Raw genomic sequence first — 18819 nt, forward strand, 5'->3', positions numbered from 1 at the left:
GGAAACACAGGTTCTCGTTTTTTGGCTGTAACTTTTGATGCGTTGATCGCAGCGTATGGGGATTACGTCCATTCGATTTCTCTCGCAAAATTACGTCGGAATGGTGCCAAGTAGAACTTATTCCAGCACTTTTCAAAATCCCGAAAATTTTCCCCAAAAACGCAGAGGGGTTAGCCCTACTTTTTTTTCATTTTTTGAGTCAGAAATTTTCCGTCTCGGAATTGATTCGTATGACCCTTTCCCGACTAATTGGACCACCGGGAACTCGAAAAACACAGTAAAAAGAGCGTGGGATCAACGGGAGAGAAGTTACAACGGAAAAAGCACCTGCTGAAAAATGTCGAAAACATGGGTTCTCGTTTTTTGGCTGTAACTTTCGATGCGTTGATCGCAGCGTATTGGGACTGCGCCCAATCGATTTCTCTCGCGAAATTACGTCGAAATAGTGCCTAAAAGAATTGATTCCAGCACTTTTCAAAATCGCGAAAATTTTCGCTAAAAATACAGAGGGGTTAACCTTCCTTTTTTTTTGACCAAATAATTTTTCGTCTCAGAATTGATTCGTATGACGCTCTCCCGACCAATTGGACCCCAAGGAACTCAGAAAACGCAGCAAAAAGAGCGTGGGATCAACTGGAGAGAAATTGAGAAGAAAAATACACCTGCTAAAAAATGTCGGAAATTCGGGTTTTCGTTTTTTGGCTGTAACTTTCGATGCGTTGATCGCAGCGTATTGAGATTACGCCCAATCGATTTCTCTCGCAAAATTACGTCGGAATAGTGCCTGAAAGAATCGATTCCAGCACTTTTCAAAATCGCAAAAATTTTCGCCTAAAATACAAACGGGTTAACCTTCCTTTTTTTCTGACCAAAAAATTTCTCGTCTCAGAATTGATTCGTATAATTCTTTCCCGACGGATTGAACCCTAAGGATCTCAGAAAACGCAGCAAAAAGAGCGTGGGATCAACAGAGGAGAAATTGAGAAGAAAAATACACCTGCTAAAAAATGTCGAAAATTCAGGTTTTAGTTTTTTGGCTGTAACTTTCGATGCGTTGATCGCAGCGTATTGAGATTACGTCCAATCGATTTCTCTCGCGAAATTACGTCGGAATGGTGCCAAGTAGAACTTATTCCAGCACTTTTCAAAATCCCGAAAATTTTCCCCAAAAACGCAGAGGGGTTAGCCCTACTTTTTTTTCATTTTTTGAGTCAGAAATTTTTGGTCTCAGATTCGATTTAAATGACCCTTTCCCGACTAATTGGACCACCGGGAACTCGGAAAACACAGTGAAAAGAGCGTGGGATCAACGGGAGAGAAGTTACAACGGAAAAAGCACCTGCTGAAAGTTGTCGAAAACATGGGTTCTCGTTTTTTGGCTGTAACTTTCGATGCGTTGATCGCAGCGTATTGGGACTGCGCCCAAACGATTTCTCTCGCAAAATTACGTCGGAATAGTGCCTGAAAGAATTGATTCCAGCACTTTTCAAAATCGCGAAAATTTTCGCCTAAAATACAAAGGGGTTAACCTTCCTTTTTTTATGACGAAAAAATTTTTCGTCTCAGAATTGATTCGTCTGACTCTTTCCCGACGAATTGGACCCCAAGGAACTCAGAAAACGCAGCGAAAAGAGCGTGGGATCAACAGGGGAGAAATTGAGAAGAAAAATACGCCTGCTGAAAAATGTCGAAAATTCAGGTTTTCGTTTTCTGGCTGTAACTTTCGATGCGTTGATCGCAGCGTATTGGGACTGCGCCCAATCGATTTCTCTCGCAAAATTACGTCGGAATAGTGTGAGAATGAATTTATTCCAGCACTTCCCAAAATCCCGAAAATTTTCGCCAAAAATACAAAGGGGTTAACCTTCCTTTTTTTTTGACCAAAAAATATTTCGTCCCAGAATTGATTCGTACGACTCTTTCCCGACGAATTGGACCCCAAGGAACTCAGAAAACGCAGCGAAAAGAGCGTGGGATCCACTGGAGAGAAATTGAGAAGAAAAATACACCTGCTAAAAAATGTCGAAAATTCAGGATTTAGTTTTTTGGCTGTAACTTTCGATGCGTTGATCGCAGCGTATTGAGATTACGCCCAATCGATTTCTCTCGCAAAATTACGTCGGAATAGTGCCTGAAAGAATCGATTCCAGCACTTTTCAAAATCGCAAAAATTTTCGCCTAAAATACAAACGGGTTAACCTTCCTTTTTTTTGACCAAAAAATTTCTCGTCTCAGAATTGATTCGTATAATTCTTTCCCGACGGATTGAACCCTAAGGATCTCAGAAAACGCAGCAAAAAGAGCGTGGGATCAACAGAGGAGAAATTGAGAAGAAAAATACACCTGCTAAAAAATGTCGAAAGTTCAGGTTTTAGTTTTTTGGCTGTAACTTTCGATGCGTTGATCGCAGCGTATTGAGATTACGTCCAATCGATTTCTCTCGCAAAATTACGTCGGAACGGTGCCAAGTAGAACTTATTCCAGCACTTTTCAAAATCCCGAAAATTTTCCCCAAAAACGCAGAGAGGTTAGCCCTACTTTTTTTTCATTTTTTGAGTCAGAAATTTTTGGTCTCAGATTCGATTCAAATGACTCTTTACCGACTAACTGGACCACCGGGAACTCGGAAAACACAGTGAAAAGAGCGTGGGATCAACGGAGAGAAGTTACGACCGAAAAAGCACCTGTTGAAAAATGTCGGAAACACAGGTTCTCGTTTTTTGGCTGTAACTTTTGATGCGTTGATCGCAGCGTATGGGGATTACGTCCATTCGATTTCTCTCGCAAAATTACGTCGTAATGGTGCCAAGTAGAACTTATTCCAGCACTTTTCAAAATCCCGAAAATTTTCCCCAAAAACGCAGAGGGGTTAGCCCTACTTTTTTTTCATTTTTTGAGTCAGAAATTTTTCGTCTCGGAATTGATTCGTATGACCCTTTCCCGACTAATTGGACCACCGGGAACTCGAAAAACACAGTAAAAAGAGCGTGGGATCAACGGGAGAGAAGTTACAACGGAAAAAGCACCTGCTGAAAAATGTCGAAAACATGGGTTCTCGTTTTTTGGCTGTAACTTTCGATGCGTTGATCGCAGCGTATTGGGACTGCGCCCTATCGATTTCTCTCGTAAAATTACGTCGGAATAGTGCCTCAAAGAATTGATTCCAGCACTTTTCAAAATCGCGAAAATTTTCGCTAAAAATACAAAGGGGTCAACCTTCCTTTTTTTTTGACCAAAAAATTTTTCGTCTCAGAATTGATTCGTATGACTCTTTCCCGACGAATTGGACCCCAAGGAACTCAGAAAACGCAGCAAATAGAGCGTGGGTACAACAGGGGAGAAACTAAGAAGAAAAGTACGCCTGCCGAAAAATGTCGAAAATTCAGGTTTTCGTTTTTTGGCTATAACTTTCGATGCGTTGATCGCAGCGTATTGGGACTGCGCCCAATCGATTTCTCTCGCGAAATTACGTCGAAATAGCGCCTAAAAGAATTGATTCCAGCACTTTTCAAAATCGCGAAAATTTTCGCTAAAAATACAGAGGGGTTAACCTTCCTTTTTTTTTAACCAAAAAATTTTTCGTCTCAGAATTGATTCGTATGACTCTTTCCCGACGAATTGGACCCCAAGGAACTCAGAAAACGCAGCAAAAAGAGCGTGGGTACAACAGGGGAGAAACTAAGAAGAAAAGTACGCCTGCCGAAAAATGTCGAAAATTCAGGTTCTCGTTTTTTGGCTGTAACTTTTGATGCGTTGATCGCAGCGTATTGGGACTGCGCCCAAACGATTTCTCTCGCAAAATTACGTCGGAATAGTGCCTAAAAGAATTGATTCCAGCACTTTTCAAAATCGCGAAAATTTTCGCCTAAAATACAAAGGGGTTAACCTTCCTTTTTTTATGACGAAAAAATTTTTCGTCTCAGAATTGATTCGTATGACTCTTTCCCGACCAATTGGACCTTAAGGAACCCAGAAAACGCAGCGAAAAGAGCGTGGGATCAACAGGAGAGAAATTGAGAAGAAAAATACACCTGCTAAAAAATGTCGAAAATCCAGGTTTTAGTTTCTTGGCTGTAACTTTCGATGCGTTGATCGCAGCGTATTGGGACTGCGCCCAATCGATTTCTCTCGCAAAATTACGTCGGAATAGTGCCTGAAAGAATTGATTCCAGCACTTTTCAAAATCGCGAAAATTTTCGCCTAAAATACAAAGGGGTTAACCTTCCTTTTTTTATGACCAAAAAATTTTTCGTCTCAGAATTGATTCGTATGACTCTTTCCCGACCAATTGGACCCCAAGGAACTCAGAAAACGCAGCGAAAAGAGCGTGGGATCAACAGAAGAGAAATTGAGAAGAAAAATACACCTGCAGAAAAATGTCGAAAATTCAGGTTTTAGTTTTTTGGCTGTAACTTTCGATGCGTCGATCGCAGCGTATTGGGACTGCGCCCAATCGATTTCTCTCGCAAAATTACGTCGGAATAGTGCCTGAAAGAATTGATTCCAGCACTTTTCAAAATCGCGAAAATTTTTGCCAAAAATACAAAGGGGTTGACCTTCCTTTTTTTTTGACCAAATAATTTTTCGTCTCAGAATTGATTCGTATGACGCTTTCCCGACCAATTGGACCCCAAGGAACTCAGAAAACGCAGCGAAAAGAGCGTGGGATCAACTGGAGAGAAATTGAGAAGAAAAATACACCTGCTAAAAAATGTCGAAAATTCAGGTTTTAGTTTTTTGGCTGTAACTTTCAGTGCGTTGATCGCAGCGTATTGAGATTACGTCCAATCGATTCCTCTCGCAAAATTACGTCGGAATAGTGCTAAGTAGAACTTATTCCAGCACTTTTCAAAATCCCGAAAATTTTCCCCAAAAACGCAAAGGGGTTAGCCTTACTTTTTTTTCATTTTTTGAGTCAGAAATTTTTGGTCTCAGATTCGATTCAAATGACTCTTTACCGACTAACTGGACCACCGGGAACTCGGAAAACACAGTGAAAAGAGCGTGGGATCAACGGAGAGAAGTTACGACCGAAAAAGCACCTGTAGAAAAATGTCGGAAACACAGGTTCTCGTTTTTTGGCTGTAACTTTTGATGCGTTGATCGCAGCGTATGGGGATTACGTCCATTCGATTTCTCTCGCAAAATTACGTCGTGATGGTGCCAAGTAGAACTTATTCCAGCACTTTTCAGAATCCCGAAAATTTTCCCCAAAAACGCAGAGGGGTTAGCCCTACTTTTTTTTCATTTTTTGAGTCAGAAATTTTCCGTCTCGGAATTGATTCGTATGACCCTTTCCCGACTAATTGGACCACCGGGAACTCGAAAAACACAGTAAAAAGAGCGTGGGATCAACGGGAGAGAAGTTACAACGGAAAAAGCACCTGCTGAAAAATGTCGAAAACATGGGTTCTCGTTTTTTGGCTGTAACTTTCGATGCGTTGATCGCAGCGTATTGGGACTGCGCCCTATCGATTTCTCTCGTAAAATTACGTCGGAATAGTGCCTCAAAGAATTGATTCCAGCACTTTTCAAAATCGCGAAAATTTTCGCTAAAAATACAAAGGGGTCAACCTTCCTTTTTTTTTGACCAAAAAATTTTTCGTCTCAGAATTGATTCGTATGACTCTTTCCCGACGAATTGGACCCCAAGGAACTCAGAAAACGCAGCAAAAAGAGCGTGGGTACAACAGGGGAGAAACTAAGAAGAAAAGTACGCCTGCCGCAAAATGTCGAAAATTCAGGTTTTCGTTTTTTGGCTATAACTTTCGATGCGTTGATCGCAGCGTATTGGGACTGCGCCCAATCGATTTCTCTCGCGAAATTACGTCGAAATAGCGCCTAAAAGAATTGATTCCAGCACTTTTCAAAATCGCGAAAATTTTCGCTAAAAATACAGAGGGGTTAACCTTCCTTTTTTTTTAACCAAAAAATTTTTCGTCTCAGAATTGATTCGTATGACTCTTTCCCGACGAATTGGACCCCAAGGAACTCAGAAAACGCAGCGAAAAATGCGTGGGTACAACAGGGGAGAAACTGAGAAGAAAACTACGCCTGCCGAAAAATGTCGAAAATTCAGGTTTTCGTTTTTTGGCTGTAACTTTCGATGCGTTGATCGCAGCGTATTGGGACTGCGCCCAATCGATTTCTCTCGCAAAATTACGTCGGAATAGTGTGAGAATGAATTCATTCCAGCACTTCCCAAAATCCCGAAAATTTTCGCCAAAAATACAAAGGGGTTAACCTTCCTTTTTTTTTGACCAAAAAATATTTCGTCCCAGAATTGATTCGTACGACTCTTTCCCGACGAATTGGACCCCAAGGAACTCAGAAAACGCAGCGAAAAGAGCGTGGGATCCACTGGAGAGAAATTGAGAAGAAAAATACACCTGCTGAAAAATGACGAAAATTCAGGTTTTCGTTTTTTGGCTGTAACTTTCGATGCGTTGATCGCAGCGTATTGGGACTGCGCCCAATCGATTTCTCTCGCAAAATTACGTCGGAATAGTGCCTGAAAGAATTGATTCCAGCACTATTCAAAATCGCGAAATCGTTCGCCAAAAATACAAAGGGGTTAACCTTCCTTTTTTTTTTGACCAAAAAATTTTCCGTCTCAGAATTGATTCGTATGACTCTTTCCCGACGAATTGGACCCCAAGGAACTCAGAAAACGCAGCGAAAAGAGCGTGGGATCAACAGGGGAGAAATTGAGAAGAAAAATACGCCTGCTGAAAAATGTCGAAAATTCAGGTTTTCGTTTTTTGGCTGTAACTTTCGATGCGTTGATCGCAGCGTATTGGGACTGCGCCCAATCGATTTCTCTCTCAAAATTACGTCGGAATAGTGCCTGAAAGAATCGATTCCAGCACTTTTCAAAATCGCAAAAATTTTCGCCTAAAATACAAAGGGGTTAACCTTCCTTTTTTTTTGACCAAAAAATTTCTCGTCTCAGAATTGATTCGTATGATTCTTTCCCGACGGATTGAACCCTAAGGATCTCAGAAAACGCAGCAAAAAGAGCGTGGGATCAACAGGGGAGAAATTGAGAAGAAAAATACGCCTGCTGAAAAATGTCGAAAATTCAGGTTTTCGTTTTTTGGCTATAACTTTCGATGCGTTGATCGCAGCGTATTGGGACTGCGCCCAATCGATTTCTCTCGCGAAATTACGTCGAAATAGCGCCTAAAAGAATTGATTCCAGCACTTTTCAAAATCGCGAAAATTTTCGCTAAAAATACAGAGGGGTTAACCTTCCTTTTTTTTTAACCAAAAAATTTTTCGTCTCAGAATTGATTCGTATGACTCTTTCCCGACGAATTGGACCCCAAGGAACTCAGAAAACGCAGCAAAAAGAGCGTGGGTACAACAGGGGAGAAACTAAGAAGAAAAGTACGCCTGCCGAAAAATGTCGAAAATTCAGGTTCTCGTTTTTTGGCTGTAACTTTTGATGCGTTGATCGCAGCGTATTGGGACTGCGCCCAAACGATTTCTCTCGCAAAATTACGTCGGAATAGTGCCTAAAAGAATTGATTCCAGCACTTTTCAAAATCGCGAAAATTTTCGCCTAAAATACAAAGGGGTTAACCTTCCTTTTTTTATGACGAAAAAATTTTTCGTCTCAGAATTGATTCGTATGACTCTTTCCCGACCAATTGGACCTTAAGGAACCCAGAAAACGCAGCGAAAAGAGCGTGGGATCAACAGGAGAGAAATTGAGAAGAAAAATACACCTGCTAAAAAATGTCGAAAATCCAGGTTTTAGTTTCTTGGCTGTAACTTTCGATGCGTTGATCGCAGCGTATTGGGACTGCGCCCAATCGATTTCTCTCGCAAAATTACGTCGGAATAGTGCCTGAAAGAATTGATTCCAGCACTTTTCAAAATCGCGAAAATTTTCGCCTAAAATACAAAGGGGTTAACCTTCCTTTTTTTATGACCAAAAAATTTTTCGTCTCAGAATTGATTCGTATGACTCTTTCCCGACCAATTGGACCCCAAGGAACTCAGAAAACGCAGCGAAAAGAGCGTGGGATCAACAGAAGAGAAATTGAGAAGAAAAATACACCTGCAGAAAAATGTCGAAAATTCAGGTTTTAGTTTTTTGGCTGTAACTTTCGATGCGTCGATCGCAGCGTATTGGGACTGCGCCCAATCGATTTCTCTCGCAAAATTACGTCGGAATAGTGCCTGAAAGAATTGATTCCAGCACTTTTCAAAATCGCGAAAATTTTTGCCAAAAATACAAAGGGGTTGACCTTCCTTTTTTTTTGACCAAATAATTTTTCGTCTCAGAATTGATTCGTATGACGCTTTCCCGACCAATTGGACCCCAAGGAACTCAGAAAACGCAGCGAAAAGAGCGTGGGATCAACTGGAGAGAAATTGAGAAGAAAAATACACCTGCTAAAAAATGTCGAAAATTCAGGTTTTAGTTTTTTGGCTGTAACTTTCAGTGCGTTGATCGCAGCGTATTGAGATTACGTCCAATCGATTCCTCTCGCAAAATTACGTCGGAATAGTGCTAAGTAGAACTTATTCCAGCACTTTTCAAAATCCCGAAAATTTTCCCCAAAAACGCAAAGGGGTTAGCCTTACTTTTTTTTCATTTTTTGAGTCAGAAATTTTTGGTCTCAGATTCGATTCAAATGACTCTTTACCGACTAACTGGACCACCGGGAACTCGGAAAACACAGTGAAAAGAGCGTGGGATCAACGGAGAGAAGTTACGACCGAAAAAGCACCTGTAGAAAAATGTCGGAAACACAGGTTCTCGTTTTTTGGCTGTAACTTTTGATGCGTTGATCGCAGCGTATGGGGATTACGTCCATTCGATTTCTCTCGCAAAATTACGTCGTGATGGTGCCAAGTAGAACTTATTCCAGCACTTTTCAGAATCCCGAAAATTTTCCCCAAAAACGCAGAGGGGTTAGCCCTACTTTTTTTTCATTTTTTGAGTCAGAAATTTTCCGTCTCGGAATTGATTCGTATGACCCTTTCCCGACTAATTGGACCACCGGGAACTCGAAAAACACAGTAAAAAGAGCGTGGGATCAACGGGAGAGAAGTTACAACGGAAAAAGCACCTGCTGAAAAATGTCGAAAACATGGGTTCTCGTTTTTTGGCTGTAACTTTCGATGCGTTGATCGCAGCGTATTGGGACTGCGCCCTATCGATTTCTCTCGTAAAATTACGTCGGAATAGTGCCTCAAAGAATTGATTCCAGCACTTTTCAAAATCGCGAAAATTTTCGCTAAAAATACAAAGGGGTCAACCTTCCTTTTTTTTTGACCAAAAAATTTTTCGTCTCAGAATTGATTCGTATGACTCTTTCCCGACGAATTGGACCCCAAGGAACTCAGAAAACGCAGCAAAAAGAGCGTGGGTACAACAGGGGAGAAACTAAGAAGAAAAGTACGCCTGCCGCAAAATGTCGAAAATTCAGGTTTTCGTTTTTTGGCTATAACTTTCGATGCGTTGATCGCAGCGTATTGGGACTGCGCCCAATCGATTTCTCTCGCGAAATTACGTCGAAATAGCGCCTAAAAGAATTGATTCCAGCACTTTTCAAAATCGCGAAAATTTTCGCTAAAAATACAGAGGGGTTAACCTTCCTTTTTTTTTAACCAAAAAATTTTTCGTCTCAGAATTGATTCGTATGACTCTTTCCCGACGAATTGGACCCCAAGGAACTCAGAAAACGCAGCGAAAAATGCGTGGGTACAACAGGGGAGAAACTGAGAAGAAAAGTACGCCTGCCGAAAAATGTCGAAAATTCAGGTTTTCGTTTTTTGGCTGTAACTTTCGATGCGTTGATCGCAGCGTATTGAGACTGCGCCCAATCGATTCCTCTCGCAAAATTACGTCGGCATAGTGTCTGAAAGAATTGATACCAGCACTTTTCAGAATCGCGAAAATTTTCGCCAAAAATACAAAGGGGTTAACCTTCCTTTTTTTTTACCAAAAAATTTTCCGTCTCAGAATTGATTCGTATGACTCTTTCCCGACGAATTGGACCCCAAGAAACTCAGAAAACGCAGCAAAAAGAGCGTGGGTACAACAGGGGAGAAACTGAGAAGAAAAGTACGCCTGCCGAAAAATGTCGAAAATTCAGGTTTTCGTTTTTTGGCTGTAACTTTCGATGCGTAGATCGCAGCGTATTGGGACTGCGCCCAATCGATTTCTCTCTCAAAATTACGTCGGAATAGTGCCTGAAAGAATTGATACCAGCACTTTTCAAAATCGCGAAAATTTTCGCCAGAAATACAAAGGGGTTAACCTTCCTTTTTTTTTGACCAAAAAATTTTTCGTCTTAGAATTGATTTGTATGACTCTTTCCCGACGAATTGGACCCCAAGGAACTTAGAAAACGCAGCAAATAGAGCGTGGGATCAACAGGGGAGAAATTGAGAAGAAAAATACGCCAGCTGAAAAATGTCGAAAATTCAGGTTTTCGTTTTTTGGCTGTAACTTTCGATGCGTTGATCGCAGCGTATTGGGACTGCGCCCAATCGATTTCTCTCGCAAAATTACGTCGGAATAGTGCCTGAAAGAATTGATTCCAGCACTTTTCAAAATCGCGAAAATTTTTGCCAAAAATACAAAGGGGTTAACCTTCCTTTTTTTTTGACCAAATAATTTTTCGTCTCAGAATTGATTCGTATGACGCTTTCCCGACCAATTGGACCCCAAGGAACTCAGAAAACGCAGCGAAAAGAGCGTGGGATCAACTGCAGAGAAATTGAGAAGAAAAATACATCTGCTAAAAAATGTCGAAAATTCAGGTTTTGGTTTCTTGGCTGTAACTTTCGATGCGTTGATCGCAGCGTATTGGGACTGCGCCCAATCGATTTCTCTCGCAAAATTACGTCGGAATAGTGCCTGAAAGAATTGATTCCAGCACTTTTCAAAATCGCGAAAATTTTTGCCAAAAATACAAAGGGGTTAACCTTCCTTTTTTTTTGACCAAATAATTTTTCGTCTCAGAATTGATTCGTATGACGCTTTCCCGACCAATTGGACCCCAAGGAACTCAGAAAACGCAGCGAAAAGAGCGTGGGATCAACTGGAGAGAAATTGAGAAGAAAAATACACCTGCTAAAAAATGTCGGAAATTCAGGTTTTCGTTTTTTGGCTGTAACTTTCGATGCGTTGATCGCAGCGTATTGAGATTACGTCCAATCGATTTCTCTCGCAAAATTACGTCGGAATGGTGCCAAGTAGAACTTATTCCAGCACTTTTCAAAATCCCGAAAATTTTTCCCAAAAACGCAGAGGGGTTAGCCCTACTTTTTTTTCATTTTTTGAGTCAGAAATTTTTGGTCTCAGATTCGATTCAAATGACCCTTTCCCGACTAATTGGACCACCGGGAACTCGGAAAACACAGTGAAAAGAGCGTGGGATCAACGGGAGAGAAGTTACAACGGAAAAAGCACCTGCTGAAAAATGTCGAAAACATGGGTTCTCGTTTTTTGGCTGTAACTTTCGATGCGTTGATCGCAGCGTATTGGGACTGCGCCCAAACGATTTCTCTCGCAAAATTACGTCGGAATAGTGCCTGAAAGAATGGATTTCAGCACTTTTTAAAATCGCGAAAATTTTCGCCTAAAATACAAAGGGGTTAACCTTCCTTTTTTTAAGACGAAAAAATTTTTCGTCTCAGAATTGATTCGTATGACTCTTTCCCGACGAATTGGACCCCAAGGAACTCAGAAAACGCAGCGAAAAGAGCGTGATATCAACAAGGGAAAAATTGAGAAGAAAAATACGCCTGCTGAAAAATGTCGAAAATTCTGGTTTTCGTTTTTTTGCTGTAACTTTTGATGCGTAGATCGCAGCGTATTGGGACTGCGCCCAATCGATTCCTCTCGCAAAATTACGTCGGAATAGTGTCTGAAAGAATTGATACCAGCACTTTTCAAAATCGCGAAAATGTTCGCTAAAAATACAAAGGGGTTAACCTTCCTTTTTTTTTGACCAAAAAATTTTCCGTCTCAGAATTGATTCGTACGACTCTTTCCCGACGAATTGGACCCCAAGGAACTCAGAAAACGCAGCGAAAAGAGCGTGGGATCAACAGGGGAGAAACTGAGAAGAAAACTACGCCTGCCGAAAAATGTCGAAAATTCAGGTTTTCGTTTTTTGGCTGTAACTTTCGATGCGTAGATCGCAGCGTATTGGGACTGCGCCCAATCGATTTCTCTCGCAAAATTCCGTCGGAATAGTGCCTGAAAGAATTGATTCCAGCACTATTCAAAATCGCGAAATCGTTCGCCAAAAATACAAAGGGGTTAACCTTCCTTTTTTTTTACCAAAAAATTTTTCGTCTCAGAATTGATTCGTATGACTCTTTCCCGACGAATTGGACCACAAGGAACTCAGAAAACGCAGCGAAAAGAGCGTGGGATCAACAGGGGAGAAATTAAGAAGAAAAATACGCCTGCTGAAAAATGTCGAAAATCCAGGTTCTCGTTTTTGGCTGTAACTTTCGATGCGTTGATCGCAGCGTATTGGGACTGCGCCCAATCGATTTCTCTCGCAAAATTACGTCGGAATAGTGCCTGAAAGAATTGATTCCAGCACTTTCCAAAATCGCGAAAATCTTCGCTAAAAATACAAAGCGGTTAACCTTCCTTTTTTTTTGACCAAAAAATTTTTTGTCTCAGAATTGATTCGTATGACTCTTTCCCGACAAATTGGACCCCAAGGAACTCAGAAAACGCAGCAAAAAGAGCGTGGGTACAACAGGGGAGAAACTGAGAAGAAAACTACGCCTGCCGAAAAATGTCGAAAATTCAGGTTTTCGTTTTTTGGCTGTAACTTTCGATGCGTTGATCGCAGCGTATTGGGACTGCGCCCAATCGATTTCTCTCGCAAAATTACGTCGGAATAGTGTGAGAATGAATTCATTCCAGCACTTCCCAAAATCCCGAAAATTTTCGCCAAAAATACAAAGGGGTTAACCTTCCTTTTTTTTTGACCAAAAAATATTTCGTCCCAGAATTGATTCGTACGACTCTTTCCCGACGAATTGGACCCCAAGGAACTCAGAAAACGCAGCGAAAAGAGCGTGGGATCCACTGGAGAGAAATTGAGAAGAAAAATACACCTGCTGAAAAATGACGAAAATTCAGGTTTTCGTTTTTTGGCTGTAACTTTCGATGCGTTGATCGCAGCGTATTGGGACTGCGCCCAATCGATTTCTCTCGCAAAATTACGTCGGAATAGTGCCTGAAAGAATTGATTCCAGCACTATTCAAAATCGCGAAATCGTTCGCCAAAAATACAAAGGGGTTAACCTTCCTTTTTTTTTTGACCAAAAAATTTTCCGTCTCAGAATTGATTCGTATGACTCTTTCCCGACGAATTGGACCCCAAGGAACTCAGAAAACGCAGCGAAAAGAGCGTGGGATCAACAGGGGAGAAATTGAGAAGAAAAATACGCCTGCTGAAAAATGTCCAAAATTCAGGTTTTCGTTTTTTGGCTGTAACTTTCGATGCGTTGATCGCAGCGTATTGGGACTGCGCCCAATCGATTTCTCTCTCAAAATCACGTCGGAATAGTGCCTGAAAGAATTGATACCAGCACTTTTCAAAATCGCGAAAATTTTCGCCAAAAATACAAAGGGGTTAACCTTCCTTTTTTTTTGACCAAAAAATTTTTCGTCTTAGAATTGATTTGTATGACTCTTTCCCGACGAATTGGACCCCAAGGAACTTAGAAAACGCAGCAAATAGAGCGTGGGATCAACAGGGGAGAAATTGAGAAGAAAAATACGCCTGCTGAAAAATGTCGAAAATTCAGGTTTTCGTTTTTTGGCTGTAACTTTCGATGCGTTGATCGCAGCGTATTGGGACTGCGCCCAATCGATTTCACTCGCAAAATTACGTCGGAATAGTGTGAGAATGAATTTATTCCAGCACTTCCCAAAATCCCGAAAATTTTCGCCAAAAATACAAAGGGGTTAACCTTCCTTTTTTTTTGACCAAAAAATATTTCGTCCCAGAATTGATTCGTACGACTCTTTCCTGACGAATTGGACCCCAAGGAACTCAGAAAACGCAGCGAAAAGAGCGTGGGATCCACTGGAGAGAAATTGAGAAGAAAAATACACCTGCTGAAAAATGTCGAAAATTCAGGTTTTCGTTTTTTGGCTGTAACTTTCGATGCGTTGATCGCAGCGTATTGGGACTGCGCCCAATCGATTTCTCTCGCAAAATTACGTCGGAATAGTGCCTGAAAGAATTGATTCCAGCACTATTCAAAATCGCGAAATCGTTCGCCAAAAATACAAAGTGGTTAACCTTCCTTTTTTTTTGACCAAAAAATTTTCCGTCTCAGAATTGATTCGTATGACTCTTTCCCGACGAATTGGACCCCAAGGAACTCAGAAAACGCAGCGAAAAGAGCGTGGGATCAACAGGGGAGAAATTGAGAAGAAAAATACGCCTGCTGAAAAATGTCCAAAATTCAGGTTTTTGTTTTTTGGCTGTAACTTTCGATGCGTTGATCGCAGCGTATTGGGACTGCGCCCAATCGATTTCTCTCTCAAAATTACGTCGGAATAGTGCCTGAAAGAATTGATACCAGCACTTTTCAAAATCGCGAAAATTTTCGCCAAAAATACAAAGGGGTTAACCTTCCTTTTTTTTTGACCAAAAAATTTTTCGTCTTAGAATTGATTTGTATGACTCTTTCCCGACGAATTGGACCCCAAGGAACTTAGAAAACGCAGCAAATAGAGCGTGGGATCAACAGGGGAGAAATTGAGAAGAAAAATACATCTGCTGAAAAATGTCGAAAATTCAGGTTTTCGTTTTTTGGCTGTAACTTTCGATGCGTTGATCGCAGCGTATTGGGACTGCGCCCAATCGATTTCTCTCTCAAAATTACGTCGGAATAGTGCCTGAAAGAATCGATTCCAGCACTTTTCAAAATCGCAAAAATTTTCGCCTAAAATACAAAGGGGTTAACCTTCCTTTTTTTTTGACCAAAAAATTTCTCGTCTCAGAATTGATTCGTATGATTCTTTCCCGACGGATTGAACCCTAAGGATCTCAGAAAACGCAGCAAAAAGAGCGTGGGATCAACAGAGGAGAAACTGAGAAGAAAAATACGCCTGCTGAAAAATGTCGAAAATTCAGGTTTTCGTTTTTTGGCTGTAACTTTTGATGCGTTGATCGCAGCGTATTGGGACTGCGCCCAATCGATTTCTCTCGCAAAATTACGTCGGAATAGTGCCTGAAAGAATTGATTCCAGCACTTTTCAAAATCGCGAAAATTTTTGCCAAAAATACAAAGGGGTTAACCTTCCTTTTTTTTTGACCAAATAATTTTTCGTCTCAGAATTGATTCGTATGACGCATTCCCGACCAATTGGACCCCAAGGAACTCAGAAAACGCAGCGAAAAGAGCGTGGGATCAACTGGAGAGAAATTGAGAAGAAAAATACATCTGCTAAAAAATGTCGAAAATTCAGGTTTTAGTTTCTTGGCTGTAACTTTCGATGCGTTGATCGCAGCGTATTGGGACTGCGCCTCATCGATTTCTCTTGCAAAATTACGTCGGAATAGTGCCTGAAAGAATTGATTCCAGCACTTTTCAAAATCGCGAAAATTTTTGCCAAAAATACAAAGGGGTTAACCTTCCTTTTTTTTTGACCAAATAATTTTTCGTCTCAGAATTGATTCGTATGACGCTTTCCCGACCAATTGGACCCCAAGGAACTCAGAAAACGCAGCGAAAAGAGCGTGGGATCAACTGGAGAGAAATTGAGAAGAAAAATACATCTGCTAAGAAATGTCGAAAATTCAGGTTTTAGTTTCTTGGCTGTAACTTCCGATGCGTTGATCGCAGCGTATTGGGACTGCGCCCAATCGATTTCTCTCGCAAAATTACGTCGGAATAGTGTGAGAATGAATTTATTCCAGCACTTCTCAAAATCCCGAAAATTTTCGCCAAAAATGCAACGGGGTTTAATGGTTGAATGGTTTATTTCACATCTTTTTCGTAACAATATTGGAAAACATTATTGCAAAATTAAAAAGAACCAAAGCCTTAATTCCAAAACCTTAGCCTAGTCCTATAATACTATTTAACATGTAGGGATATAAAATTAGAACGGAGAATAGAACAGGAATGAATTCTTCCCACCATCTGTCAAAGGCGTCGAAACTTGTCTCAAACATCCAAAGTGGTTAGAGGATAGCCTCACTCGTTAGAGCAAGAAGTTGTTTGTCCCAGAATGGATGTGAATGATCCCCCCCATTATAACGGGTTTCTCAGGATTCCGAAGATGACATCTAGAACACTAATTGACCACCTGTCAAGGAATTACAACATTTCACCATCAAACTTAATTCTATATCCAATCCAACACAGATTTTATAAAATATATACGGTTCAATAACTTCCACTATACATCGTATCGTACAGAGGCATGTTACACCTGTACACAGGACAAAATTCAAATTGTGTTTACAAACTACAACGATAACTATCTTATACAACATTGTTCATATTCTACTCAAAGCAATGTATATCGCTGTATGTTTTTCTTATGTAGTAATCCCAATAATTTTGGAGAAATTATACTAGTCATGTTAGTGAGTATATTAGTATCTCAATTATTGGTATATTACATTATTTTTAGTATAATGTACTATCATAACATTTTATTATAATCACACACTTTCCGAGAACTTGGTTATTAAAGTAGTATACACTGAGACCTGAAAACCTGTACCAGAACTAAGGCACACAGAATAAACTGGAACTGGAACTTTGTAACTATGAATTTGTGATTATTTTCTTCCGCCTTTTCGAAAACCCAGTGCAAATTTGATGTTTTTCAGCTCTAAGCTTCGATTTGTCGCTCGTAGCGTATTTCATAAAGCTTAATTGTCTATAAACTCTATGAGTAGCCGTTTGAGATGTAAGAAATAAAATAATCCAATTCATTCTCATCATTCCAGAAACATAATATACGTTATGCATTGCCATGAATCAAATATATTGATATCTCTTTAATAAATATTATCGTTCAGAAGAAAGATCCTGAACACACCGCGGTATTTTTAGTACTGACATCTTCATTATGCACGAGTGCACGATTCTGGAATAAGGATATTGAGTTACATAATTTTCCGACCTGGAATAACAGCTACTTTTTCACTCAATTATCTTCTTGCTTCTTCATTTTCTCGGTTTATTCACACTTCCAATGAATAATCCTCAATTATGCAATTCTTAGGATAAAAATGCAACTGAGAACCACTGACTTAATACGTAGTTTTGACGCGCAGCATTTTGCCGTTGCGTCGATACCACAGAATAGAGATCAGTGGTCGATACCCATTTCCATGAGCATCTTTTTACCGTCGACGGCGTGTCACTGCCGCGTTAATTTGCCGTCGCGTCGATTTAACGCCCGTGAATATCCATATTCCTTTCTGTTTTATCAGCTTCTTTTCCTGTTATTCCACCCACCAGTAACACAACCAACTTATACGTATACCAAGAACACCTTTCCTAACGTTTCCTGTTCTTCTTTTTCACCCTGAATTGGTTTTCCAATTAAACGTGACGAATTGAAAACTCAGTAGGCTTGTACGTATGTACATACCTCGAGAATACCTACGCACAAAGATATATCACACGCATACATACGAGGTGGTAATTTCATTCTACTATTCTATATTTATCGAATGTGTGGTATTCCAATGTAAAATTAAGCCGGTACAACAGATAAGTGCATTTCCTCCCGTCCGGGCCGGCCTCCTAAAACCTTTCATCCTCTGTATAGGAACCACGAATAGGAACCACACATACAGCTATATTCATAGTCCTTCCTTGTTCCTCATTTCACGTTTCATAGACCTTCATCGACAGAACAAAGAGCCTTATCGGCCTCCTTCTTTCAAGGCAGGTCTCGAGCTTCCTTGAGGAAACCTTCGGCACTGCGATTGGCTGTTTCGTTTCATGTAGCCAACGCTTGCGCTTGCGTTTGGCGTCTATGCACTTATGACCCGTATGACGCGTCACAGCCAGTCTACAGGTCAACTTCTTTGAGGTTATACACTCTCATCAACCGACGCAACTTGACAATTGAGAGCTAAGTAGTTCAAGTTAGATTTAAATATAGCCGAGTGGCGCTTCGATCAACAGTTTTACCACCATAAGCAATCACATATGCCTAAACATGTCTCCCTTCTGGAAGGGAGAGCCAAGTTGTGACTATGAAACGAGGACGCCTCCGAGATTCAAGGAAGCCTTCATCAAGGCGTCCTTTTTCCTTGAGATAAGGAGAAACTATAATGGGAGCTTTCCAGCAACGACACAGAGCGACACTGTGTCGAACATGGTGCTTTCCAACAACGACACAGAACGACACAGTCGGACACAGCTGCGGAGCATGGTTGGACACTGTGTCGGATTCATTGCTGCCAATTTTCTAGTTAGAGATTTAATTTTCGACGCATGGTATTGTTTATTTATTAACACAGTGTCTCCTTGCTGGAAAGCTTCCACAGTGTGACACTGTGTTACACGGTCGAACACTGTGCCTTTGTGCTTGTTGGAACGCTTTGAGGTTCTTAATTCAGTCACTAGAGTCCGCTCATGCATTATACGAAAAATCTAGGATCATTGAGCGCTCTAGGAAAAAAAAAACATTTGTGAAACGCGTGTAGATTATCATTGCATTTAATAAATAAATATAAACAATACAATGCGTCGAAAATAAAATCTCTAACTAAAAAATTGGCAGCAATGAATCCGACACAGTGTCCAACCATGCTCCGCAGCTGTGTCCGACTGTGT

The sequence above is a fragment of the Neodiprion pinetum genome, chromosome 1, assembly GCF_021155775.2.
Source record: "Neodiprion pinetum isolate iyNeoPine1 chromosome 1, iyNeoPine1.2, whole genome shotgun sequence".
NCBI classification, from domain to species: Eukaryota; Metazoa; Arthropoda; class Insecta; order Hymenoptera; family Diprionidae; genus Neodiprion; species Neodiprion pinetum.